General features: G+C 38.7%; 2 pseudogenes; both read left to right on the plus strand.

The window, feature by feature from the left end:
* The first annotated feature begins 461 nt into the window (after positions 1–461).
* LOC115900396 lies at positions 462–26,365 on the plus strand (annotated as a pseudogene).
* Positions 14,098–14,966, plus strand: LOC115900404 (annotated as a pseudogene).
* Positions 26,366–26,913: the final 548 nt, after the last annotated feature.

Below are 26,913 nucleotides of genomic sequence, written 5' to 3' on the forward strand. Positions count from 1 at the left end.
TATGACATAAAGATGAAACATCATGGCATGAACAAAAATGAGACTTGCTGCTAGAAGTGTTTTATAGTCTAACATATGATAATCATTCTATAAATCTGTTGGAGGAATTTATAAGATAGATAAGACAGCTGATAGATTATAGATAGATAATAAATTGCCAGATAGATAGATTCCAGATGGAAAATTTTACTTTAGCAAAAAATTAATAATTTTATTCTGACTATATAAAAATGTACTTAAGAATTCTCTTTGATAAAAGCCAAGTGGACTGGATTCAATTTTCTTCATAGCCTGTGTAATACACCATCACTTGCTTCTTCCTACATGCCATTGGTCAGCCCCAGACAGTGGGGAGTGTAGCATTGCCTGCCCGTTGTTTATATAACCTGTGAATATAAATGCTGGATGTTGAAGAAGGAAACAGTGCTTAACGAAAGGGTGACATTCAATGGATCACCAAATATCAGCGTGTGGAGCTAAATGATGGTCATTTCATGCCTGTATTAGGATTTGGCACCTATGTACCTCCAGAGGTAACATAATCATATTTTCAGTGTTGAGCATTTAAAAGAGCAAAGCTGGAATAAGTAGAAGATGACCTGGGTTTAACTTTGTGTTCCTGTGTTACTCTGCATGATTCACCTGGTCTGTTTTAATAGGCTAGAGCTATTCCAAGTTCAATGAGAAAAGGCTGTCAATCTGTTCTGCATTGAGGTCTGATCATATGGTCATGTACTGCTTTTATTTTGTGCACTGTTTTTTTTTCTTCTGTTTATGGGTGTTCCCAGCTTTGCAGAATATTTAAAACTCAACAGTGAAGAACACTGCCTGGCATTTCCTTTTGTAGGAGATTGACTGCAGTGGAATGGTTTCTCTATTTCTTTCTATAATTGAAGAAATTGTTTATTCTTCCAAGCATACATGATCAAACAAAATCTTTGTGGTAACAGTGTCTGGAGATGGGGTGTATGAAAATTCTTGGGGAGAGTATTGCTGAGCTGCTGTGTGGCCTTGAGCATGACAGAGTAATAATACTGGTCTTGGACTTAATACAATTTCCCATGTACAACTTTCACCTCTAGGAAAATTATCTGAAAGGAAAAATAACGATTGTAAGAAAAAACTAGAACCTCACAAGAGAAATTTAAAATTTTTGATCCATGTTAATATGCATCAGATTTGTATCAAAATGGTATGGGTGGTTCCCCTGACATGAAAGTAGGCAAAATGGAGACTTTATTTTCTAGACTGAACTATTTCTATACTGGAAGAAAACATGTATTCCAAGGCTACTAAGTGTGTGAATAAGGACTAGTCACATAAAAATTTGTCTCACTTTTCTCAACTTTACATTGTAAGAATTTACAGAGAAACATTTGAAGACATCAACACTAGAGGTTCACTTTGTAATGAAAATTGGCATGAAGGGGAAGTAAGGAAAAGCACAACATGGAAACTTTAGCCTTGGTAAACCTTGAGTGCCTGCATAGCAAGGAGAAGATCAGAGCTGGTATCAGGTGAAGGCAGTGAGACCTCGCCTCTAGTTCCTTTTAATATCATTGGAAATAGAAAAACTCCTGAAATACTCATATTAAAATAGAAAATTGTTCTATTTATGGCTTTATTGTTTAGAAAATGTACCTTTCAAATATTTATCCAAATTTGATAGATAAGTCTATAATTTTAAATTTCACTGAAATTATGTCTCCTAAAGTTATCCTTATTTTTTAAGACTAAAGCATACTTTACTAATCTTTTACAGGTTGCAGTTAATTTCTTATGTATAAATCTACATCCTTGGAGTGTATGTCTTTACTCCTCATATTTAGTTCTGTCATGCATACAGAATGGCTAATGGCTTTGTAGAAAGGAGTCAACACAATAGACGGCCACCCGTAGATGTACCTATTTTCAAAGTTGGAGCCTGGCTGGTATCTCAGAATTTCTCACCATTTCCTAACTAATAAGGGTGCTGTCTATAATTAACTACTTGTACAATGTATGGGGTTTCTACATACCTGCTTTCTTTATAAGACTGGGAGTTTTGTATGTGGTGTACAGACTGGGTCAATGTAATCAGTACCCAGTTAAAATCTTGGGAATTGAGTGTCCAAACAGCATCCCCTGTAGACAACCTTTCCCCTATGTTGTCAAAACGTGATGCTGGAGGAAGTCGGTATGCTTTATGCAACATCACTGAGAGGGTATCATAGGAACTTGCAGTGTATTCTTCCTGTAGCTCCTTCCCTGTGCCTTCTTCCACGTGTTAATTTCACTATATTAAAAACAATTAGGAGGCTTCCTGCAGTGGCTCACGCCTGTAATCCCAGCACTTTGGGAGGTGGTGGAAGCAGGTGAATCCCTTGAGTTCAGAAGACTGAGCCTGGGCAATATAGCGAAACCCCATAGCTACCAAAAATACAAAAATTTAACCGGCATCATGGTGCCCATCTGTGGTCCTAGCTATCTGGGGAGACGGAGGTGAGAGGATTGTTTCAGCCTGAGATGAAGTGGGGGAGGGGCAGAGTTTTCAGCCGGCTGAGATTGTGCTACTGTACTCCAGGCTGGGTGACAGAGTGAGACTCTGTCTCAAAAAATAGTAATAATAAAGACTATTTGTAACTATAATTTGAGTCCTGTTAATTTGTCCAACAAATGACTGAATCTGAGTTTGTTCTTGGGAAACACCATGCTAGTGATCAACCAGGAATGACCTGGGATTGAAGAGGTCCAGGGATACCCAACATTTATTACTAAGCACGAAAGACTAAAGCAAATTGGGATGGATTTATCACCACATATATAGAACTAACCCAAGATGCAAGAATAATGTGATTTTTGTGAAGGTCATTGTTTGTGCCTGAACTACCTGTTGAGCACATTCATCACCAAATACTACTTTTCATTGCTCCTCTGGGTTCCTAGGAATAGACTTGTGGAGGTTACAAAATTAGCAATAGAAGTTGGTTTCTGCCATACTGATTCTGCTCATTTATATAATAACGGAGGAGCAGGTTGGACTGGCCATCCGAAGCAAGATTGCAGATGGCAGTGTGAAAAGACATATTCTACACTTCAAAGGTACTGTGCCTATGATGAGCATGCATGCACATGTATTTAACGTGATAGTGTAGAGATGACAATTCTGTAACTGGATCTGTAGCTGTGGGTGAATTGTGCTTATTGGTTCCAATTTATTGACACATATTCAGGTATTAAAACTAAAATGTGGCAAACGATGATGTCTTTCTCATGATTGTTGTGTTCAAATTTGTTACGTGAAAATCACTTTATTTTTTTGAGCCACAGCTCAGATCTGTAAAATATTTTTATGCATTCATTTTTTAATTTCAATGGCTTTTGGTGATACAAGTGGATTTTGGTTACATGAATAAATTCTATAGTGATGATTCTGAGATTTAAGGGAGCCCATCAGGTGATCAGTGGACATTGTACTCAATATGTAGGCTTTTATCCCTCACCTTACTCCCAACATCCCCCAACACTGAGTCCCGAAAGTCCATTATATCATCTGTATGTCTTTACATCCTTATATCCTTATAGCTTAGTTCCCACTTATAAGTGAGAATGTACGGTGTTTGGTTTCCATTCCTGAATTACTTAGAATAATGGCCTTAAGCTCCATCCAAGTTGCCACAAAAGACATTATTTCAATCCTTTTTACATACACACCATTCTATGATGTATATATAACACATTTTCATTATTCATGCATTGGTCAATGGACACTTAGGTTGGTTTTATATTTTTGCAATTGTGAATTGCATTGCTATACACGTGTCTGCATGTGTCTTTCTCATGTAAGCTTCTTTTCTTTTTGGTAGATGCCAGTAGTGGGGATTGATGGATCAAATGGTAGATCTACTTTTGAGTTCTCAGAGGAATCTCTATACTATTTTCCATAGACATTTTACTCATTTACAATTCCCACCAGCAGTGTAAAAGTGTTCTCTCTTCACTGCGTTCATGCCAACTTGTTTTTTTTTTTTTTTTTGACTTTTTAATTATAACCATTCTTGTAGGAGTAAGGTGGTCTCTCACTGTGGTTTTAATTTGCACTTCCCATATTAGTAATGTTGAACCTTTTTTCATATTTTGTTGACTGTATATCTACTTTTGAGAAATGTGTATTCATGTTATTTGCCCATTTTTTCATGGGATTATTTGTTTTTATCTTGCTGACTTGAGTTCCTTGTAGATTCTGGATAATAGTCCTTTGCTGGAAGCATAGTTTGCAAAATTTTTCTCTCATTCTGTAGGTTGTCTCTTTACTCTCACGATTACTTCTTTTGCTGTGCAGAATCATTTTTAGTTTAATTAGGTCCCGTTTATTTAGTTTTGTTTGTGCATTTGCTTTTGCGGGTCTTAAAGATAAGTTCTTTGTTGAGGCCAATGTAAGGAAGAGTTTTTGCAATGCTGTCTTCTAGAATTTTTATGGTTTCAGGTTTTAGACTTAAGTTTTTGATCCATCTTGAGTTGATTTGTATATAAGGAGAGATGGTATCCAGTTTCATTCTTCTACATGTGGCTTACCAGTTATGCCAGCACCATTTATTGAATAGGGTCTGTTCCCCAATTTGTGCTTTTGTTTGCTTTATCAACAAAGGTCAGTATTTGACTTCATTTCTGGGTTCTCTATTTTGTTTCATTTATCTAAATGCCTATTTTTATATTAATACTATGCTCATTTCCTAACTACAACCTTGTAGTATAATTCAAAGTCTGGTAATGTACTGCCTCCAGATTTCTTCTTTTTGCTTAGTATTGCTTTGGTTATTGTGGCTCTTTTGTGGTTCCATATGAACTTAGAATATGGCCATTTTCAGAATATTGATTCTTTCTATCCATAAGCATGCAAATGTTTTTCCATTTGTTTGTTTTATGTATCATTTCTTTTAGCAGTGTTTTTATTGTTTTTCTTATAGGGACGTTTCATCTCTTTGGTTAAGTATATTCCTAGGGATTTTATTTTATTTACAGCTGTTGTAAAGGGCTTGATTTCTTAATTTGACTCTCAGCATGGTTGTTGTTGGTTTATGGCGGTGCTACTGATTTCTGTACATTGATTTTGTAACCTGACTTTACTGAATTTGTTTATCAAATCTAGGAGACTTTTGGATGAGTCTTTAAGGTTTTGTAGGTATATGATTATATTACTGGCAAACAGCAATACTTTAATTTCCTCTATTCAAATTTCAATTCCCTTTATTACTTTTTCTTTCCTGATTTCTCTGGCTAGGACCTCCAGTATTAAGTTAAATATTAATAGAAGTGGTAAAATTGGGCATCCTTGTCTTGTTCCAGTTCTCAGGGGAATGTTTTAAACTTTTCTCCATTCAGTATGATGTTGGCTGTGGGTTTGTCATATATAGTTTTTATCAGGCAAGTCCCTTTTACGTCTAGTTTGTTGCAGGTTTTTATCATAAAGGGATAGCGGATTTAACAATTGCTTTTTTTTTTTTTTTTTGTGCATCTATTGAGATAACCATGTGGTTTTTCAGTTCTCTGTTATATTTATTGACTTGCCTATGTTATACCATCCCTGTGCCTTGGGATAGAACCCACTTGATCACGATATATTATCTTTTTGATGTTCTGATGCATTTGGTTAGCTAGTATTTTCTAGAGGATTTTAAAAATCTATGTTCGTCAGGGATATTGATCTATAGATTTTAAAAATCTATGTTCGTCAGGGATATTGATCTATAGTTTTCTATTTTTGTTTTGTCCTTTCCTGGTCTTGATTTTAGGGTGATACTGGCTTCATAGAATAATTTAGGCAGAGTTCCCTCTATCTTTTTGAATATTTTCAGTAGGATTTGTACCAATTTCTTTTTGGATGTCAAGTAGAATTCAGCTATGAACCCATCTGATCCTTGGCTTTTTTTGTTGGCAATTTTTTATTACTGATTCATTGTTGCTGCTTGTTATTGGTCTGTTCTGGGTTTCTATTTCTTCCTGATCTAATCTAAGAGGGTTATATGGTTCCAGCAGTTTATCAATTTACTCTAGATTTTATAATTTGTGCACATAAAGGTGTTCTTAGTTGTCTTGAATGATTTTTTGTATTTCTGTGATACATTTGTAATGTGTCCAGTTTCACTTCTAATTGAGCTTATTTGGATCTTCTCTCTTCTTGGTTAATCTCACTAATGGTCTAGCAAGTTTGTTCCTCTTTTCAAAGAACCAGCTTTATCTTTCATTGATCTTTTGTTGGGGGTGTTTTGTTTCAATTTTTTTTTTGTTTTTTTTTTTTTTTTTTTTTTTTTTTGAGACGGAGTCTGGCTCTGTCGCCCAGGCTGGAGTGCAGTGGCCAGATCTCGGCTCACTGCAAGCTCCGCCTCCCAGGTTCCCGCCATTCTCCTGCCTCAGCCTCCCGAGTAGCTGGGACTACAGGCGCCGCCACCTCGCCTGGCTAGTTTTTTGTATTTTTTTTTTTTTTTTTTTTTTTTTAGTAGAGACGAGGTTTCACCGTGTTAGCCAGGATGGTTTCGATTTCCTGACCTCGTGATCCACCCGTCTCGGCCTCCCAAAGTGCTGGGATTACAGGCTTGAGCCACTGCGCCCGGCCTGTTTCAATTTCATTTAGTTCTGCTCTAATATTATTTCTTCTAATATCTTTGGGTTTAGTTAGTTCCTGTTTCTCTAGTACATCTTTAGTCAATTTGTGCTCTTTCAGACTTTTTGATGTAGGCATTTAATGATATGAACTTGCCTCTTAGCTCTGCTTTTGCTGTATTCCAGAGGTTTTCATAACTTGTGTCACTATTATCATTTATTTCAAAAAATTACTGAATTGCCATTTTGATTTTATTGTTAACCCAAAATCATTCAAGAGCAGATTTCCATGTATTTGTATAGTTTTGAGGGTTCCTTTCAGAGTCAATTTCTAGTTTTATTACACTGTGTTCTAAGAGATACTTGATATAATTTGGATTTTCTCAAGTTTATTGACACTTGTTTTGTGGCCTATCATATGGTCTATCTTGCAGAATGTTCCATGTGCTGATAAGAAGAATGTATGTTCTGCAGTTGGTGGGTAGAATGTTCTGTAAACATCTGTTTAGTAAACGTTTTTCTAGAGTATGTTGAATCCATTGTTTCCTATTTACTTTCTGCCTCAATGATCTGACCAGTGCTGTACAATGGAGTATTGAGTCCCTCACTATTGTATTGTGTTGCTATCCATTTCTTAAGTCTGCTGGTAATAGTTTCACAAATCTGGGAGCTCCAGTGTTAGGTGCATATAAATTTAAGATTGTAATATGTTCTTGCTAGATTGGTTCTTTTCTCATTATATAATGATTGTCTTTCTTACTGCTGTTGTTTTAAAGTCTGTTTTGTCTGATATAAGAGTAGCAACTCCTGTATACTTTTGGTTTCCATTTGCAAAGAATCTTTTTCCACCTTTTAAACTTGAGTTTATCCAAATCTTTATGTGTGAGGTGAGTCTCTTGAATACAGCAGGTATTTGGTTTGTAATTTATTATCCATTCCGCCATTCTGTATCTTCTAAGTGGAGCATTTAGGCCATTTATGTTCAATGTTATTACGGAGATGTGAGGTACTGTTCTTTTCACCAGTTCAGTTGTTACCCAAATACTTTTGGTTGCTGTTGTGTTATTGTTTTATAGGATTCATGAGTTTTATGCTTTCAGGAGGTTCCATTGTGGTGAATAACAATCTTTTGTCTGAAGATTTAGAACTCCTTACAGCATGCTTTGTAGAACTGGTTTGATAATGTCAAATTCCTTCATCATTTGTTTTTCTAAAAATGACTTTATTTCTCCTTCATTCATGAAACGTAGTTTTGCTGGACACAAAATTTCTGACATTTATTTTGTTTAAGAAGGCTAAAGATAGGACCTCAATCCCTTCTCGTTTTTAAGTTTTCTGCTTAGAAGTTCTGTTAGTTTGATAGATTTTTGTGTTACCTGATGCTTTTTTCTCACATCTCTTAGAATTATTTCCTTCATGTTGACTTTAGATAGACTCATGACTATGTGACTTGGTGGTAATATTTTTGCAATGAATTTCCAAGGAGTTCTTTGAGCTTCTTCTATTTGGATATCTAAATCTCTAGCCAGGACAGGAAAGTTTTTCTCAATTATTCTCTCAGGTAAGTTTTCCAAACTTTTAGACATCTTTTCTCCCTCAGGAACATCAGTTATTCTTGTTTGGCTGTTTTACATAATCTCATATTTCTTAATTTGTTCATTTTTTTTTCTTTGACGAGAGTCTTGCTTTGTTGCCCAGGCTGCTGGAGTGCAGGTGCGTGATCTTGGCTCACTGCTGCAACCTCCACCTCCCAGGTTAAAGCGATTCTCCTGCCTCAGGCTCCTGAGTAGCTGGAATTGTAGGCACATGCCACCATGCTGGGCTAATTTTTGTATTTTTAGTAGAGACTGGGTTTCACCATGTTGGCCAGGCTGATCTTGAACTGCTGACCTCAAGTGATTCACCCAACTCAGCCTCCCAAAGTGCTGGGATTACAGGTGTGAGCCACCCATCCAGCCTGATTTTCTTCTTTATCATTGTCTGATTGGGTTAATTCAAAAGCCTTGTCTTTGAGCTCTGAAATTCTTTCCTTTACTTGTTCTAGTCTATTGTTGAAACTTTCCACTGCATTTCCAAAAGTTCTGATTGGTTTTTCTTTGTGATATTTATCTCCCTGGAAAATTTTTTATTTATATCCTGAATTTTTTTTAATTTTTTAGGTTTTCACCTTTCTGTGATATCTCCTTGAGTAGCTTAATAATGAATCTTCTGAATTCATTATCTGGTATTTCGAATATTTTATCTTAGTTTGGATTCATTGCTGGGGAGCTAGTGTGATCTTTTTGGGGTGATTTGGGTGACCCCACGGTTTGGTGTTGACAAAAACTTGTCATGTTACCATAATTACTTTTCTGATGTCCTCTCATTTTGCTATATTATTTCTTCTAATTATTCTTGAATTCATTTTTGATTTCCCTGTTTTTTTTTTCCCTTTTAAGGATCTGACTTTAATATTTATAGTTTGTAATAACCTAATTGGGTTCTTAGTGCTATTAGGTATGAAGACTTATATGAGTTCCTTGGTTATAGTCTTTGTGTCATGGCTTCCTCAGGTGTTGGTTGTAGTAGCTATATACTCAGTGTGTGGGCAAGTTCACTGTCTCCTATGGGATTGGAATGGCAGCAGTCTCTTGAAGCTTATCTTATACTCCTGTTGTATGTACTTTTATATTTCTTCAATTTTTTCCCACTATTTATTGAGTTTATTTATTGAGTATCCCCTACCCAGGGATACCACCGCAGGCCAGTAGAGGTGGTATCTCTGGATAGGAACCATTTGTAGCTAAAGCAGGTGGATAAATGAAGTACCCAATGTGGTTGGGAGAGCTTTACAATTGGATTCACCTCTTTTATCAATGCTAAGGATGGAAACTACCTCAGCTCCCGTGCCAGATTGACAGAAAAGCTATGCACTTCCCAGTCTCACTCTTGTCCCAGTGTTCTGAATCTTGAGATCAGACAGGTACCTCTTTTCATCTGTAGAAATGTTGACGTTCCAAGTAGGGAGAAATTGTGACTGCCTCTCATGCAAGCCTGAACCTGGGGAGTGCTCTTCCTGTGGGGACACAGTCATTCTGAAGTGTTCCAGGAAAGCTGTGTATGGGTGTACCCATGCAGAGCTTCTTTAGGAGAAGCCGTAGCTATGTCTGCATTGATGGAAAAGGGGGAAAGGAGACCCCTTCTCCAAGACCCTTCATGAGCACCAAGGCCACTTGACTGTTGGTGGTAGAGGTTTAGACTTTTCCTACTGAATCTAGCACTGAAATTGTGTCTGCTGAAAGAAACTTGCCACCAATGTAAAGATCTGGAACTCAAGTCCTGGTATCTGGATATTTCTGTCCTGATGTGATGCTCTTTCCATTACGAGTAGAAGATCCTCAGAGCCAGACTACAGTGATAGATTGCTATTGCTCTTCTGGGTCTAGCGACCCAATGGGGTTGCCCCTCTCTGGGCTAGTGCTGGGGAATATTGGAAAGGGATCCTGTGATGTGACCTGTCTTCATGTCTCCCAGCAGTGGGTACCAGCACCAGTTCTCATGATGGTGTCAGGGAAGTGACATAGACTCTGTGAGATTCCTTGGTTGTAGATAGCCATTTTGGGTTGGCTTTCTCAAATGCTGGATATAATAATAGTGAACATGTCTCAGGGACAGACTCAGGACTTCTTAGTAAGATAGATGCAGGCAACGGGGTCAGCTGAGATTACAAACAAGTTTTCTTCCTGGGTGCAATGTTATTCTACCTAGGGATGCTGTAATGAACTGTGTTGGCCTCCAGCTCTTGCACAAGAGCACCAGCTGTGAGATTTGAGCTTGCCTTATGTTTCCCTAGGGAGGTATTCTTGTTTCTCAGGTGATGGGCAGGGTCATAGAGTTCCCAAAAGTTTACATTCTTTGTGTTAAGCTACCAGGGTGAGTGGGAGGGGCACAATCAGGTTGGGTCAGGGTTAGGCAGGTCTGCATTCTGACTCTCCTGGAGTGGTGCTAGCTGCAGCTGCTCTGAGGGGCAAGGACATGGTTCTCAGGCCAATAGGGTAATGTTGCAGAAGGGAGTATAACTGCCTTTGTTGCGCAGAAGCATTCACACAGGGAGTGGGAAGTAGCAGGTGGCAGTAAGCCTCACTGAGATCCCACACAGTTGGCAAGGCAGATCTCAGTTCTACAGTGCTTTGTTGCCCAGGCTGCTGAGTGCAGGTGCTAGGAGCACTGGACTAAGTTCTAAGACGCCTGTGCTCAAGTGCCCTGGGACAAAAGTTTTCCTGTAGAGATAGCAACTGTGGCTTTCAAGCTATGCCCCTCCTCATCCAACTGCAAGGCCGGGCACAAGACTTCTGCATTTGTGTCTGCAGCACACTTCTTGCTTGCCCCCAGAGTTCTAACCAAAGGAGTTCATCCCCACTCAAAATAATAACATGAAATTCAGTTGGGAGCTTCTTTCAATCTGCGACCCCTGCCTGAACTAGTTGGCTGACTTCACTGAGGGTCCTCTGTGAGATAAAATAAGAAATGGCCTCCTTCTGTCCATGCTGGAGATTGGGAATGCCTTTGTGGCATTTCCCACTGGTGCTTCTACTTTACTTCTCACCTCTCCCTCAATCAGTTAGGCCCCATGGCCTACATTTTCAGAGTCCCTGGTAGGAAAGGGTATTCTGGAGGCAGTTTCTCCTCTTCTTACACTCTGGGCACTTAGTTTTTCATCTGTCTTACAGTGTGTGCTGCAGCCTGCCACTTCTTTCAAAGGGTCTGTGAATTCTTTCAGTTTTTCTATTAAGTTTCTGCATTGCTTCTTGGAAAATAGTTCACAGTGTGAATATCTACACATTATGCTGGTTCTTCCAAGTGGGAGGGACATGCTAACACTGCCTCTGATCCACAATCTTGGGGAAAAAAATCTCAGATCAGGCTATAAAATCATAGAGAACTATAATCATATTATAGTTTTTCTTAGGTCCTGGATGGCTTTCATTAATATCTTATTATTCTGAATCTCAATTGTCCCTTTCATCAGAGTGTGTGTGAGGGGGGAGAGTACAAAATAAGGGAGCCCTATATGTATTAAATAACATATAAGTATGTTGAATGGAGTTCCACAAATGTCAACATGTTAAGAACATTGTTTTCTTTAGTTTCTAAGCAACAGGAATAACTATTGTCCATTGGGTTCAATGGATGAGAAAATTAGACAATTGAAGTGTTTTATAAATTCTATCATTCAGATAATGAGCATCATTATTGATATCAATTTTTACCTATTGAAAATTTTAATTCCATTGTTTAGCAATTGTACTAACTATATTTGCAATAGATAGTAGAATTTACGTGGATAGATCATATCAAAAGAAAATACAACAAGAATGTGAATATTTTTTTGCTAGCAGTCATCAGTTTTGAACGAGTGGGAAAAAATGTCTAAATATTAGGTGGGGCAAACTAATAAAACTGGGTCATGTTTCTATTCAACACAATTCTTTACTTTTACCCTGCAGCTTTGGTGCACTTTCCACCAACCAGAGTTGGTCCAACCAGCCTTGGAAAGCTCGCTGAAAAAAACTTCAACTGGACTGTGTTGACCTTTATCTTATTCATTTTCCAGTGGCTCTCAATGTTGGCAGTTTTTGAGATCAAACTTTTCTCTTCTGTTGCCAGCATGACAATCCTTTACATTGATGGCAGAATTAAGCTTCTTAGGAGGATGTAGGTATTGTGACATGGAAGAAGATTTATAGGGAAAAACTCAGGCTAGTTTATTTTAAAAAGAGCTTATTGCATGATGCAAATGGGTAGTCACTGCCATGAATAAAGATCTGACCTAGACTCTAAAAATGTGACCTTTTCTCCATAATTATCTATGAACTCCAAGAGGTTTTCTGGATTTTTGTCCCAGCCTTTTTCATTGTTGGCAATGATAGCTTTGAGGCAGCTCAAGGCTCATGGTGATTAACATAAGAGAGCCTCCAGGGGTCTTACAACTTTCAAATACATATTGAAAAGAACTTCCATTTGAGACCATGTTTGGTTTATGATCCTGCTCATGTACTATCAAATCTTCAGGGGGATAAGGAACTCTTATTGTATCACCTGGATCAAGAATACAATCCCTTATTGCTGGATATCAAGGACTTTTTGAGTCAAAGAGTGGCATTTCCCCAGAGAAAATTATAGGAGCAGATCAAAGTAACAAAAGTCAACTGTGAAACCCCATTAAAACCTGTAAAATGTTTATATATATAATGGAAGTAGGAGATTAAAGGAAGCCTGTCTCCTAAAGACATGCCTTAAAACTCCGTACGTGAGACACTTTGCCCACACCACTTTCTAGAACATTGCAGCACCTGGTGTATTATCCTAAAATGTACATGGGAACAGGCCTATGGGTGGAGAAATTAAATTGTGACATTAAAATGACTGCTTCTACTTCAGCCAGGTGAGACGCTACTACCAACAGATGAAAATGGAAAAGTAATATTCGACACAGTGGATCTCTGTGCCATATGGGAGGTAAGTGCTAGGAGGACAGAGTACAGAAAAGGAAGACAAGAGGTAAACCTGTTTCCCAGCTTTCATGTGCAACCAATGGAATATGCACCACTGGAACTAGAAATTAAGGAGCTTGACAAAGGAAGTTTTCCTCAGTGGTAGGGAAGAACACATGACTGAAATAGAATAGTGGGAAATGAAGGCGATAAATTGGGGACAAGGAAGACAGGTATTCCTCCCCCTCCATGTGTATTTTTCTCTCCAGCTTCCTAAAGAGGATACCCAAATTCTTCTTGCTGTCACTATCCTTTTCTGTTATCTGTTGTAATTCTCTTGAGAATCACTGCTATTTTCATTGTCATATCTTAACAGTTGTTGCTTTAACAGTTCTGTCTTGCATTTATCATAATCTGCAGCCAACTGCACAAATAATTCCTCACAACCCCTTCCCAGGCCATGGAGAAGTGTAAGGATGCAGGATTGGCCAAGTCCATCGGGGTGTCAAACTTCAACCGCAGGCAGCTGGAGATGATCCTCAACAAGCCAGGACTCAAGTACAAGCCCATCTGCAACCAGGTGAGGGCCCTCAGGCTCCTCTCCTTTCTCTTTTCAATACCCATCTTCCTGTCCTACTGCCTGGCTTCCATTTGTTTTGTTCCACTTACATTTGTGAAATAGAAGATTCTAGAAAGCAAAGCCTCTGTCTAGAAGAACATGGAAGACCCTTAATCGTACCTCTCCTTGGAGAAGTCTTAGTGAAAAAGGTACAGAGCCCTTCATGCTGAATTCTGTATACTATTTTTGGAGGAGGTAAATTTCATCAAGGAGGACTGAAGTAGTTAATCAGAACTCAGGGAGAAGGTGCACTTATCTCTCAGGTTTGAAAAGACCACCAGAGAGTGGATTGGTAAAGATGATTTGGAGTATAATGTGTATAATTATAAAGGCCATAAAAGCATGGGATGAGCAATAATAAATCAGGAGAGAGTGAGAATAAGAGAAGATAGGTACTACGGGTTTAAATAAAGTTTAGATGTCTGAATGCTTTTTATTGGCATCTCTGTTTTCATAGTTCTTGAGCAGGTACTAAGAACTAACTGGAAACAGTGAAAGTCATCCAGGTTAGGGAGAGGAAGTTACCTGTTTATGAGAGCTGCTTGAGAGATAAGCTGACAGGACGTGGCGTGCTAACCCCCACCCTTGCCTCGTGTAGAAAAGCCTGCTAATGTTGCCCCATTTAGACCCAGACCCAAAACGGGAGTCCTATAGCTGGACCACCTAGGAAGAAAAGTTCTAAAGCACAAAAAAAGAAAGGCTTTCATTTTGGAACACTTATTTGCAGCTGGAAATAGGGGAATGCACTAACTGACTAAACTACCATAGTATCCATTCTGCCCTTCATTTCAGTCATTCCACATTGTTATTTCGTGTTTGGACTGTGCTGGAAGAACTGTCTTATACAGGCTGCTATTCAATAAATTTGTAAATACCATACCCACCAAAGGATTTAACACTGAAAAATGAAGGTAACCTTAGAAAATTCTAAAACAGTCACTTTTCACTCCTGAGATGTAGGTGGTCGAGAGAAATGAGGAACACTGTAGAAAGCCATATGCAAGATGCACAGATGGCATTGTGTTTGCTGTGGACTCTGTTGATGTTGAAAAATGGAAGAAGTCAAAATTGAACTTTATAAAATAGGGTATAAGAAAATAAAGATGTCCCTGTACTTACGGGTGCTAAGAAACGAAGAACTTGTCTCTCTCAGAAATTGAGAAATTGTTAGCAATGGTTGAACTGAGCTCATCAACTCCTTGGCATTTGCAGCCTACCTGTGCAATCATAGGACATGAAATAAAGGATTTGAGAAACTCCATGATGTGATAATGAAAAGAAAAATATTGCAGTAATATAAAAAGATGAATACGATACCTTTTCTATATATGTGGAATAGATTTCCTCTGGTCTGATTTTGACAAATGCAAGACTGTCTACAGCCTGGTTTTCCTGTATGCCCTCCTGCGTGCTATCAAAGCTTCGTTTCATTGAACAATCAGATGCCCAACTCTGTGGCTTTGTGGAAGCTGAGTAAATGCAGTGATGCTTCACGTGGTCTCTTCTCCCTAGCCCACAAATATTTCAGTACTATCATTTTGGGAAGTCAAGCAAGTATACTAAATTAACCAGAACACAACTGTGGAAATTGGACCCAAAGTTGTTGAAATAAAACTTTAAAGAGTGAAAAAAAAAGAGAGTTAACTATTTATGGAGATAACTAGTTGTGGTGGATGAAATCAACACTGAGGAAAATTTAGCAGAACGTTGAGTCGACCTTGTGACTGCCCACATCTTATTTTGATGCACCTCTTTGCTTTCTGTCATCAAATCAACTGTTGAGAAGCATCTATTCTGCATACAGTTCTGTTCTCTAACTTACTCTTACTACTTAGAGTCAATGAGTACAGGTCTACAGTTGAAACATGTAGTATTTAAAATTTATGTATTTGGTAATATAATATAAAATCTTGATTTCCAATTAAAAAGTGAAGGAATTAATGTGGTTTTAATATTAGTTTTACTCAATTGTTTTATTATGACAATTTTCCAATTTTAGACAAATTTGAAGGGATAATACAGGACATCTACATGTTACCATCTACATCCAAAATTGTTGACACTTTGCCAACCTGGCAAATATATAGGTATATATGAGTAGATCTGCATCAGTACATGTAGTATTTGTTGAATCTCTTCAAAATATATTCTAATGATCACAATTCACCTCTGCAGCCCTTTCAAAGCATGGCATAGGAATGAAGATATTCTCCCAGTAACAGTGTAATTATTATATGTAAGGAAATAACAATAATGCCCTCATATCATTGATTATCCAGTCAGTATTTGGATTTCCCATTGTTTGATTGCAATGTCTCTTATACCTCTATTTTAACCATAAATAGAAGATGAAAAAATTTAAAGATACCATATAATAAGATTAAGTACCTGAAATTATACCAAATAAAAGATGTGTATGACCTCTACAGAGAGAATTATAAAATAATGAGAAATGTTAAAGAGTAAAGAAAAGATATATCATGAAAACAAAAAAAAATCCAGTTGTGACTTTCAGTTTGTTGTACTTGGATCAGTTAACTTGTTCCAAGTTTTTGAAGGTAAGTTTCTGTAGATTGGCAGTTATACTTGGATACTTTATATCATAGAAGTTCAACATTTATGGTGAGAAACTGCCTCTACCTTGCTGTATCCCTGAAATTATACCACAGGAGGCAGCATGAAATGGCAGATTGTCCCACAATTAGTGATGCTAATTTTGATCACTTGGTTAAACAAGTGGAAACCAGATCTAATTTCCAGAGGCACGTGTTCTCTCCTTTGCAATTACTAGTAATCTGCTGGGGGAAAATAATCAAAAGGGAAAGTTATATTCCACAGCAAATTTTCACATAATGATTGAGTATACATCAATGGTGTTTTAAATTTTTGTATTGCATTATTATTGTATTTGTTCTTTCCTGAGGGCTTTAAAGTAATTACTTTCAATTTTAACTACAAGTTTACTATTCTTACTTTACATTTTATTATGAAAAAATTTTTTTCACTAAGTCAAGAAAAAAAACAATTACTCCTCTTGGATATGCTAAAAGCTTAACTCTTTCCCTTTAGTTATTCATGTCCTGGAAAAAAGTTACTGTCATGATCACTGTATTAGTCCATTGTCATGCTACTGATAAAGACATATCCAAGACTGGGAAGAAAAAGAGGTTTAATGGACTTAAAGTTCCATATGGCTGGGGAGGTCTCACAATCATGGCAGAAGACAAGGAGGAACAAGTCACATCTTACACAGATGGCGGCAGGCAAAGAAAGAACTTGTGCAGGAAATCTCCTCCTTATAAAACCATCAGATCCCATGAGACTTATTCACTATCTCAAGATCATCACGGGAAAGACCTGCCCCAATGATTTAATTATCTCCCACAACACATGGGAATTATGGGAGCTACAAGATGAGATTTGGGTGGGGACACAGCCAAACCGTATCATGCCACCCCTAGCCCGTCCCAAATCTCATGTCCTCACAATTCAAAACCAGTCAGGCATTCCCAGCAGTTTTCTAAAGTCTTAACTCATTTCAGCATTAGATCGAAAGTCCACAGTCCAAAGTCTCATCTGAGACAAGGCAAGTCCCTTCCACCTATGAGCCTGTAAACTCAAAAGCAAGTTAGTTACTTCCAAGATACAATGGGGGTACAGGCATTGGGTAAATACAGCTGTTCCATGTGGGAGAAATTGGCGAAAATAAAAGGGCTACAGGACCCATGCAAGTCTGAAATCCAGCAGGGCAGTCAAATTTTAAAGCTTCAAAATGATCTCCTTTGACTCCATGTTTCACATCCAGGAGTCAATGGAACTCCATTTACATCCATGCTGATGTAAGAGGTGGTTCCTAGGGTACAGCCTCCCTTCTGGCTGCTTTCATGGGCTGGCATTGAGTGTCTGCAGCTTTTCCAGGTGCACAGTGCAAGCTGTCAGTGGATCTACCATTCTAGGGTCTGGGGGATGGTGGCCCTTTTCTCACAGCTCCATCAGGTGGTGCCCCAGCAGGGACTCTGTGTGGGGGCTCTGACCCCAGAGCACTGCCCTAGCAGAAGTTCACCATGAGAGCATGGGCCTAGTGGTAAACTTCTGCCTGGACATCCAGGCATTTCTATACATCCTCTGAAATCTGAAATCTAGGTGGAGGTTCCCAAACCTCAATTTTTTTTTTTTTTTTTTTTTTTTTTTGAGACAGAGTGCTGTTGTTGCCCAGGCTGGAGTGCAAATGGCACAATCTCAACTCACTGCAACCTCCACCTCCCAGGTTCAAGTGATTCTTCTGCCTCAGCCTCCTGAGTAGCTGGGATTACAGGCACATACCACCACGCCTGGCTAATTTTTGCATCTTTTGTAGAGATGGGGTTTCACCATCTTGGTCAGGCTGGTCTCAAACTCCTGACCTTGTGATCTGCCTGCCTCAGCCTCCCAGAGTGCTGGGATTAAAGGCGTGAGCCACCACACCTGGCCCCATGCCTCAATTCTTAACTACTGTGCACCCATAGGCTCAACACCACATAGAAGCTGCCAAAGGCTTGGGACTTGCACCCTGTGCATCCACAGCCTGAGCTGTACCATTGGCCCCTTTTAGTCACAGCAGGAGTGATTGGGATGCAGGGCACCATGTCCCTAGACTGCACACAGAATGGTGACCCTGGGCCCAGCGCATGAAACCATTTTTTCCTCCTAGGCCTCCACCTCTGGCCTGCAATGAGAAGGGCTGCCACAAAGGTGTCTGACATGCCTTGGAGACATTTTCCCCATTGTCTTGGTGATTCACATTTGGCTCCTTACTACTTATGCAAATTTCTGCAGCTGGCTTGAATTTCTTCTCAGAAAATGGGTTTTTAATTTTTACTACATCACCAGACTGCAAATTTTCTGAACTTTTATGTTGTTTCCCTTTTAAAACTGGATGCTTTTAACAGCACCCAAGTCATTTCTTGAATGCTTTGCTTAGAAATTTCTTTGACCAGATATCCTAAATCATCTCTCTCAAATCCAAAGTTCCACAAGCCTCTAGGGCAGGGACAAAATGCCACCAGTCTCTGCTACAACATAACAAGAGTCACCTTTGCTCCAGTTCCCAACAAGTTTCTCATCTCCATCTGAGACCACCTCAGCCTGGACATTATTGTTCATATCACTATCAGCATTTTTGTCAAAGATATTCAACAAGTCTCTAGAAAGTTCCAAATCTTCTTACATTTTTCTGTCTTCTCCTGAGCACTCCAAACTGTTACAACCTCTGCATGTTACCCAGTTCCAAAGTCACTTCCACATTTTCAGGTGTCTTTCAGCAACGCCCCACTCTACTGGTAGGAGGTTACCATATTGGTTCGTTTGCATGCTGCTGATAAAGACATACTCAAGAGTGGGGAGAAAAGGGGGGTTTAATGGACTTACAGCTTCACATGGCTGGGGACACCTCACAATCATGGCAGAAGGCAAAGAGGAGCAAGTCATATGTTACATGGATGGTAGCAGGCAAAGTGACAGCTTGTGCAGGGAAACCCATTTTTAAAATCAGACCTTGGGAGACTTATTCACTATCATGAGAACAACACAGAAAAGACCCACTCCCATGATTCAATTATCACCCCCGGGCCCCTTCCACAACGTGGGAATTATGAGAGCTACAAAATGAGATTTGGGTGGGGACAGAGCCAAGACATACCAATCACCATTGGTGAAGGCAAATACTTTTGATCACTCTTTTAACCACTCAACACTATGAAGACATGGATTGTTTTCCTATAATTTGTTATTCATTTTATTCATTATTGGTTTTTGATGCTCAAATATACACAAATATTACTGAGATTCCTATAACAGTACTTTTTTAAACTTGACCTCATAAGTCAAAGAAATTCTTACATTCTGGCACCATTTGATGTTCAAAGTTCAGAATCTTAACCTATCCCAAGTCTGGAATTGGCCATGTGCAATTCTAGTGGTCAAAGGTTGTTAGAAACTGACTCTGGTTCATAGAGTTGCTTATGCTCAGAAATCACATTTCTATGTATACTTTTAGGACAGCAATAGAAAATGTATTTTTATTAAAAAGATCATTACTTGACAGTAATAGTCTCAGTTCAAATTTAATGTTATACTTTGTTCAGCTTATTTTACTCTTTATATTAACATATGTTTTGAATTATCTGATGCTTTTCTATCTTGATCATCTACAGGTGGAATGTCATCCTTACCTCAACCAGAGCAAACTGCTGGATTTCTGCAAGTCCAAAGACATTGTCCTGGTTGCCCACAGTGCTCTGGGAACCCAACGACATAAACTATGGTAATAAAAGCAACAGGAAGTTTACCTAAAATGCCATTTTGATGAAGAAGTTTAATTATAGCCTACTCAGTCTCCTGGAGTTCACTCTCAGTGAATCAGGGTATGGGGAGAATTTGCATTTCTGATGAGATCCCAGGTGATGCTATTGTTCAAGGGCCTCACTTGAGAGGCTCTGGTGCAGAATGAACCCCTTAGTCTGTTTAGGGAGCCTCCTACCAAACTGAATCCAGCCTCAAGACTTCAGCATTTCTGACTTTCCTTCCAGGGTGGACCAGAACTCCCCAGCTCTTTTGGAGGACCCAGTTCTTTGCGCCTTAGCAAAGAAACACAAACGATAACCAGCCCTGATTGCCCTGTGCTACCAGCTGCAGCGTGGGGTTGTGGTCCTGGCCAAGAGCTACAATGAGCAGCGGATCAGAGAAAATGTCCAGGTGAGGATTTGAGTGGGCGTCCGGGCTCCTGCATGGTGTCCTTCACGTGTGTGCTTCTTGTAAGCTTCTCAGGACACCCTTGGACTAAGTCCATCTCCTGGGCATTTCCTATGCACAAATGCTTTGTGTGCATCATAAGGGTTTTCTATTCTACTATAGGAGGGGCAGCATGGGTGGAGAGAATCAGGATGGGACCAAAACCAGGAATTTTGGCATAAAGTTGACAACTTACTCTGTATCCCTCTGCTAGGGCCATCACCTTTTCTTCATTTTCTGAAATGAGTTGGGTTAGGTGTTCTCTAGTCTTCAAATCATTGCAGATTTTTTCCTCATGTCCTCGTTTATTCTGTATAAATTTCATGTATTCATTCTCTTAGAATTGTTTTTTGAGTGCCTGTTGAAGTCTTTGGGTATTTTTCTTAGGTTGCATGTCTTTTTTTATGTGTAGAAAAACATTATACTAAGTAAAATTATAAAAAAGAAAACCTCTCAAACATAGAGGTTTAATACAAAACCATTTATTTAACTGACAATTTCATGGTTTATAATTTAGCCTGAGCTCCACCTGAACTCAGTCTAGTCCTTCTGTTCCTGGCTGGGCTGTCTCACGTGTGTGCAGGGCAATGAGGCAGCTCTGCAGAATTAATCTAGAATTCGTATTCTGGATATTCTTTAGAGTTTCAGATGTATTGTTGAAATAGCCTCTCCCAAAATGTACCCGTGTTTTGATTATCTTTATGGTAGTTTTAACAAAAGTTTCTACTTTTTTTTTTTTTTTTGAGATGGAGTCTTGCTCTGTCACCCGGGCTGGAGTGCAGTGGTCGGATCTCAGCTCACTGCAAGCTCCACTTCCCGAGTTTACACCATTCTCCTTCCTCAGCCTCCGGAGCAGCTGGGACTACAGGCGCCCGCCACCTCGCCTGGCTATTTTTTTTTTTTTTTTGTATTTTTAGTAGAGACGGGGTTTCACCATCTTAGCCAGGATGGTCTCGATCTCCTGACTCGTAATCCGCCCGTCTCAGCCTACCAAAGTGCTGGGATTACAGGCTTGAGCCACCGCTCCCGGCCAAAAGTTTCTACTCTTAATGTAGTCAAATTCTTTATGACATTGTCTTGTAGTTGCTAATATCGTGACTTTTCCTATATTGGAAACATGACAATATGTTACCATATTATGTAGTAAAATATTATATAGTAATACAGAGTAATATACTATATTCTATTAATATCCTATAGAAGTATTAATGTACTTTTATAAATTGGGATCATTTGATTTTTAATATGTGAAATCAGGGTGCAAATGTACATATAATTTTCACTTGATACTAAAATGTCCCACTAAGAATTATTGAAAAGTCCATATTTGCTCACCTATGTTGATTTTTCATCCTGTCATCAAGTGTCCATAAGTACTTCTGACATTTCCCTTCTTTCAGAGTTAACTTTCCTGTACTGTCTAAATTATGTTACATAGCATTCTTAAGGCATTTGTGTATGTTTTCCTAGATTTATTCATAGAAAACTTATAATTTTAATAGTCTTTGGATAACTTGAGAATTTTCTAATCTATGCAAATATTCTAATACAATGAATGCTTCTTACCTAGATTCAATTGTTAAATTGATGACTTTTATTCTCTTTTCCTCTTATTCTCTGTATTAGAGTATTCCAATAAAATTTAGTAATTTAGTATTATGCTAGCAATTAGTGACATCTTTTGATATTTAAATTCTTTCCAATTTGAATGCTGAGATCCTCTTCAAGCAACTACCTGTTTTCTTTGAGCATGATGTTGTTAGGATTTGGACAATTACTGTCTTGAATCTTGTTGAAAACAATTTTCACATTATACCTGTTCATTGAAGATGGAAATCAGATGAATATATTTGGATTTCAGCATTTCTATATCTGATGTGAAACTGTACAACTCTACAAAGAGGATCTCAACAGATACTAGAGATGAAATCAAGTCAACCTTGTGTGTACATGATTGGTTCATGTACTTATAAGATTAAGAATCTAGAGAACAACTTTGAAACTTATGATTTAGATAGTTTGATGATGATACAGTTTGGCTATTTGTCTCCTTCTAATCTCATTTTAAAATGCAAAAAAGGTTAGTTTGTGCCCTTTGTAGGGACATGGATGCAGCTGGAAACCATCATTCTCAAACACCACATGTTCTCACTCATAGGTGTGAACTGAACAATGAGATCACTTGGACACAGGAAGGGGAACATCACACACCGGGGCCTATTGTGGGGAGGGGGAAGAGGGAGGGATAGCATTAGGAGATATACCTAATGTAAATGACGAGTTAATGGGTGCAGCACACCAATATGGCACATGTATACTTATGTAACAAAACTGCACGTTGTGCACATGTACCCTAGAACTTAAAAAAAAAATGTTATCATCAATGATGGAAGTGGGATCTGGTGGGAGGTGTTTTTGTCATGGGGACAAATATAGAAATCCAACAATATCCATCTGTATTAGTCCGTTTTGTGCTGCTATAAAAAAAATACTTGATGCTGGGCAATTTATACAGAAAAGAGCTATATTTGGCTCACAATTTACAGGCTGTACAAAAAGCATAGCACCAGATTCTGGAGAGGCTTCAGGAAGCTTTAAATTCCAACATTAGGTCATTCCTTTGCTCCCATACCTGATCATAGGCTGTTAGAAGCAGTCACACTATCTCTTGAATGTCTTCCTGCTTAGAGATTTCTTCCACCAGATACCCTTAAATCATCACTAAGTTCAGACTTCCACAAAGTCCTGGAATGGACACAATGCAGCCAAGTTCTTTCCTAAGGGATATCAAGGGTGATCTTTCTTCCAGTTTTTAATAAGTTTCTGATGTTGTTCTTAGACCTCATTAGCCTAGACTTCATTGCCCATATTTTTATCAGCATTTTGGTCAGAACCATTTAACCAATGCCTAACAAGTTCCAAACTATCCCTTATCTTCCCATTTTCTTCTGAACCCTCCTGATACTTCCAAACTGTGCTAATTACCCAGTTCTAAAGGCACTACCACATTTTCAGACATTTTTAGCAATGTCCCACTCCTGGTAACAATTTTCCATATTAGTCCATTGTGCACTGCTATAGAGAAATACCTGAGGCCAGATAAAATATGCCAGAAGGTGGTTTATTTGGCTCACCATTTTGCAGAGTGTACAAAAATCATGGCACCATTTTGGTTTTGGTGAGGTCTCGGGAAGCATTTACTCATGGAAGAAGGTGACAGAGGAGGAAGCACATCAAATAGCAAGAGATGAAGAGGAAAAAAAGAAAATGTCAGGCTCCTTTTTAAACCAGATTTCATATGACCTAATGCAGTGAACACTCATTACCATGGGGAGGGCACCCAGCCATTCATGAAGGATGCCCCCATGGCACAAACACCTCCCACCAGGACCCACTTCCATCATAGTTGAATCACGTTTTTAACATGAGATTAGGAAGGGACAAATATCCAAACTGTATCGCCACCAAACTGTCTAAATTATAAGTTTCAAAATTTTCCCTCTAGATTCTTCTAAATCTTCTAAGTACATGAACCAATCATGCGCACACCAGGTCAACTTCATTCCATCTCCAGTTTCTGTTGAGATCTTCTTTGTCTGCAGTTTTGTGCAGTTTCAATATATCCATTCTAGGAATGGATTTATATTTTACCTGATATTCTTTAATCACTTGAGAGTTTAGAGATGATCTTTCATAACTTTTGGAAACTCATCAAATATTTTACATATTGCCTCTACACCCTGCTCTGATATACTTGGCTATTCCAAGTTGACAATTATGCAATCTACCAATAAAAATTTTCTACTTCTTTGATAGGTTTTTGAATTCCAGTTGACTTCAGAGGATATGAAAGTTCTAGATGGCCTAAATAGAAATTTTCGATATGTTGTCATGGATTTGTAAGTAACTTTGGAAAATGGGTTGCCAAGTTTATTTCTGAGGAGGAATGTCAGATGGGTGTTAAAAGTTACCTCAATACCAGGGAGACAGGCCAATGTGAGTCAGAGGTGAGACAGGAACTCTGGAACTCTCCTTCTGGATTCACTCCAGAGCTCTGTTCTCTGACAGGGTGAGCGGGCCCAGGGTCAGCATGGGTCAACCTGTGCCTCTGCTCTCCTGACTCCCTGAAAATTTCCAGAGCAGCCAATATTATTGCTGAATCTGCACCTTTCATGTTGGCCTGGCATTTCTGCTATGGCCTAGTGGACAAATTGGATATTGCTCACATGGCTTGATTGCATGTTTTTCCAAATCCGTACTTACAGCTTTTTCTTCCAAATCTGCCCAATTCCTTATCAGAAAAACATTTCCAACAACACTGGTGTCCATGCCAGAAATTCATCTCTTCCATGTGTAATTGCTCACTAGATCTTGTCAATTCAGTATCTTTACCCATTTCAAATTTCTTTCTTCCTTCTCTTTAGACCTTTGCTCATGACCCAAACACTGCATTTTGCCTCCAGAAAGTTTGCCCTTAGTGGGCGTTAGAACTCTTGGCTTTGATGTTTTTTGCAATATGGAAATCTAAATGCAGACTATAAAGAAGTTTTAGAGAAGAGAGATTAAAAGTCAAGGGAAGAGCCAGGCTCAGTGGCTCATGCCTGTAATCCCAACACTCTGGGAGGCAAAGGCAGGTGGATCACTTGAGGTCAGAAGTTTCAGACCAGCCTGGCCAAAATGGAGAAACCCTGTCTCTACTAAAAATACAAAAGTTAGCCATACGTGGTGGCATACACCTGTAAATCCAGTTACTCAGGAGGCTGAGGCAGGAGAATCCCTTGAACCTGGGAGGCAGAGGTTGCAGTGAGTCGAAATTGTGCCACTGCACTCCAGCCTGGGCAACAGAGCAAGATTCCATCATTTAAAAAAAAAAAAAGGGAAGAGTTGGAAAGTCCCATCTTTGGGGATAATATATAGCTGACAAAAGATCTTACTCTTTCTACATGCTCCAAGGTTCTAGGATTCACAGAAAGGCACTCACGTGATGGGGAAAAAACAAGTTATGTCACTGCTTGCAGTGGAGATGTTAACAGGTAATAGGAGATAATGTATTAAAAAGGATAAACACAGCAGCACGTCGTAAAAACTCAACGTTTTTAAATATCATTGTTTACATTTTTATTAGTTTAGAGGAAAATAGTAAAATAGGAAATCATGAAAAGGAAATGAAGAGTGGCAAACATCAGTAATTCTCACCAATTATTCAATATTAATCATTTATTCATTCTATTTTGTGTTATTTCCACCTAAAGATTGCCCTTAGCATATTGTAGAGTTTTGGATATGGAGCCCCATATCACATATGACAGTTTACATGTCTGAATCAAAGAAACTATTTTCCATATGGTAAGTAGCTAGTCAGTAATGAATACTTTAAAGGATATGTGATTGCTACCAAGAACATTTAACCCTCAAATCTTAGTGATGAACATATAGCTGGCTTATTTCTATTCAAAACAATGCAGGATGAGTTGCTGCTTTCATTGAGAATTTGAAATAGAAAAGGTCAGAATCTCTCTTTGCTCTGTTGACAGATATGGAAGACTATGTTTGAACAACTGACCCTGTGTAGTTTGTGTGATAAATTCCAGGCAAGGGAATATAAGTTGAAAATGCTCTTATTTTGGGGAAAAAAAAAAACACATTATAAAGTCATGTTCATGAAAGACAGATTCTACAAGTTGAAAATAAACTTCACACTAATGGCAGCGTCATAGAAAGCACTTTGCTACCAGCTTTTTAATAGTCATTTCATCTATATTATGTACCATCATTTCTCTTTTCAGTCTTGTGGACCACCCTGATTATCCATTTTTAGATGAATATTAGCATAGAGGGTGTTGCACGACATCTAGCAGAAGGCCCTGCGTGTGGATGGTGATGCAGAGGATGTCTCTATGCTGGTGGACACATGGCCTCTGGTTAAATCCCTTCTGCTTGGCAACTCTAGTTAGCTAGATACATCCATAGTCCAGAAAGCAAAGAAAATAAATTTTATCTTGAAGTAATTGAATGTTTTCCTTAAAGATTCTTTCCCTACTCCTTTCTACACAGTTGTTTCTTTTCCATCTACTTCATTAGGGCCAAAAATTGATTTGCCTATAAGTTTGGGGCAGAGTGGATAAATATTTTATAGATATTTTTGAGGTGAGAGTGGATGGAGTTTGCAGCCTCTAGAGGAGGAGCAAGTGACCAGTATTTATCGGTTAGTCTGTCTTTAGTTCTTTCAGAAGGAAGAAACCACACAGCATAGAACCTGAACACGAGCCATACTGAGAGGATGACCAACAATCTATGGCCTCCCTCCATCATCGCAAATTGGAGCTCCAGCAACCTAGGGATGCAGCATCCCTGTGGGGTCATGATTAGGGAGGTGGGAGGGCACCCATCCAGGATAAATAATTAGAAGTCAGATACGGGAGAGGTTAGAAGAAGAGAGTTGAGCAGGACTCTGCTTGGAAAATACGTCTTGTG

Source organism: Rhinopithecus roxellana, chromosome 11, assembly GCF_007565055.1.
Source record: "Rhinopithecus roxellana isolate Shanxi Qingling chromosome 11, ASM756505v1, whole genome shotgun sequence".
Classification (NCBI taxonomy): Eukaryota; Metazoa; Chordata; class Mammalia; order Primates; family Cercopithecidae; genus Rhinopithecus; species Rhinopithecus roxellana.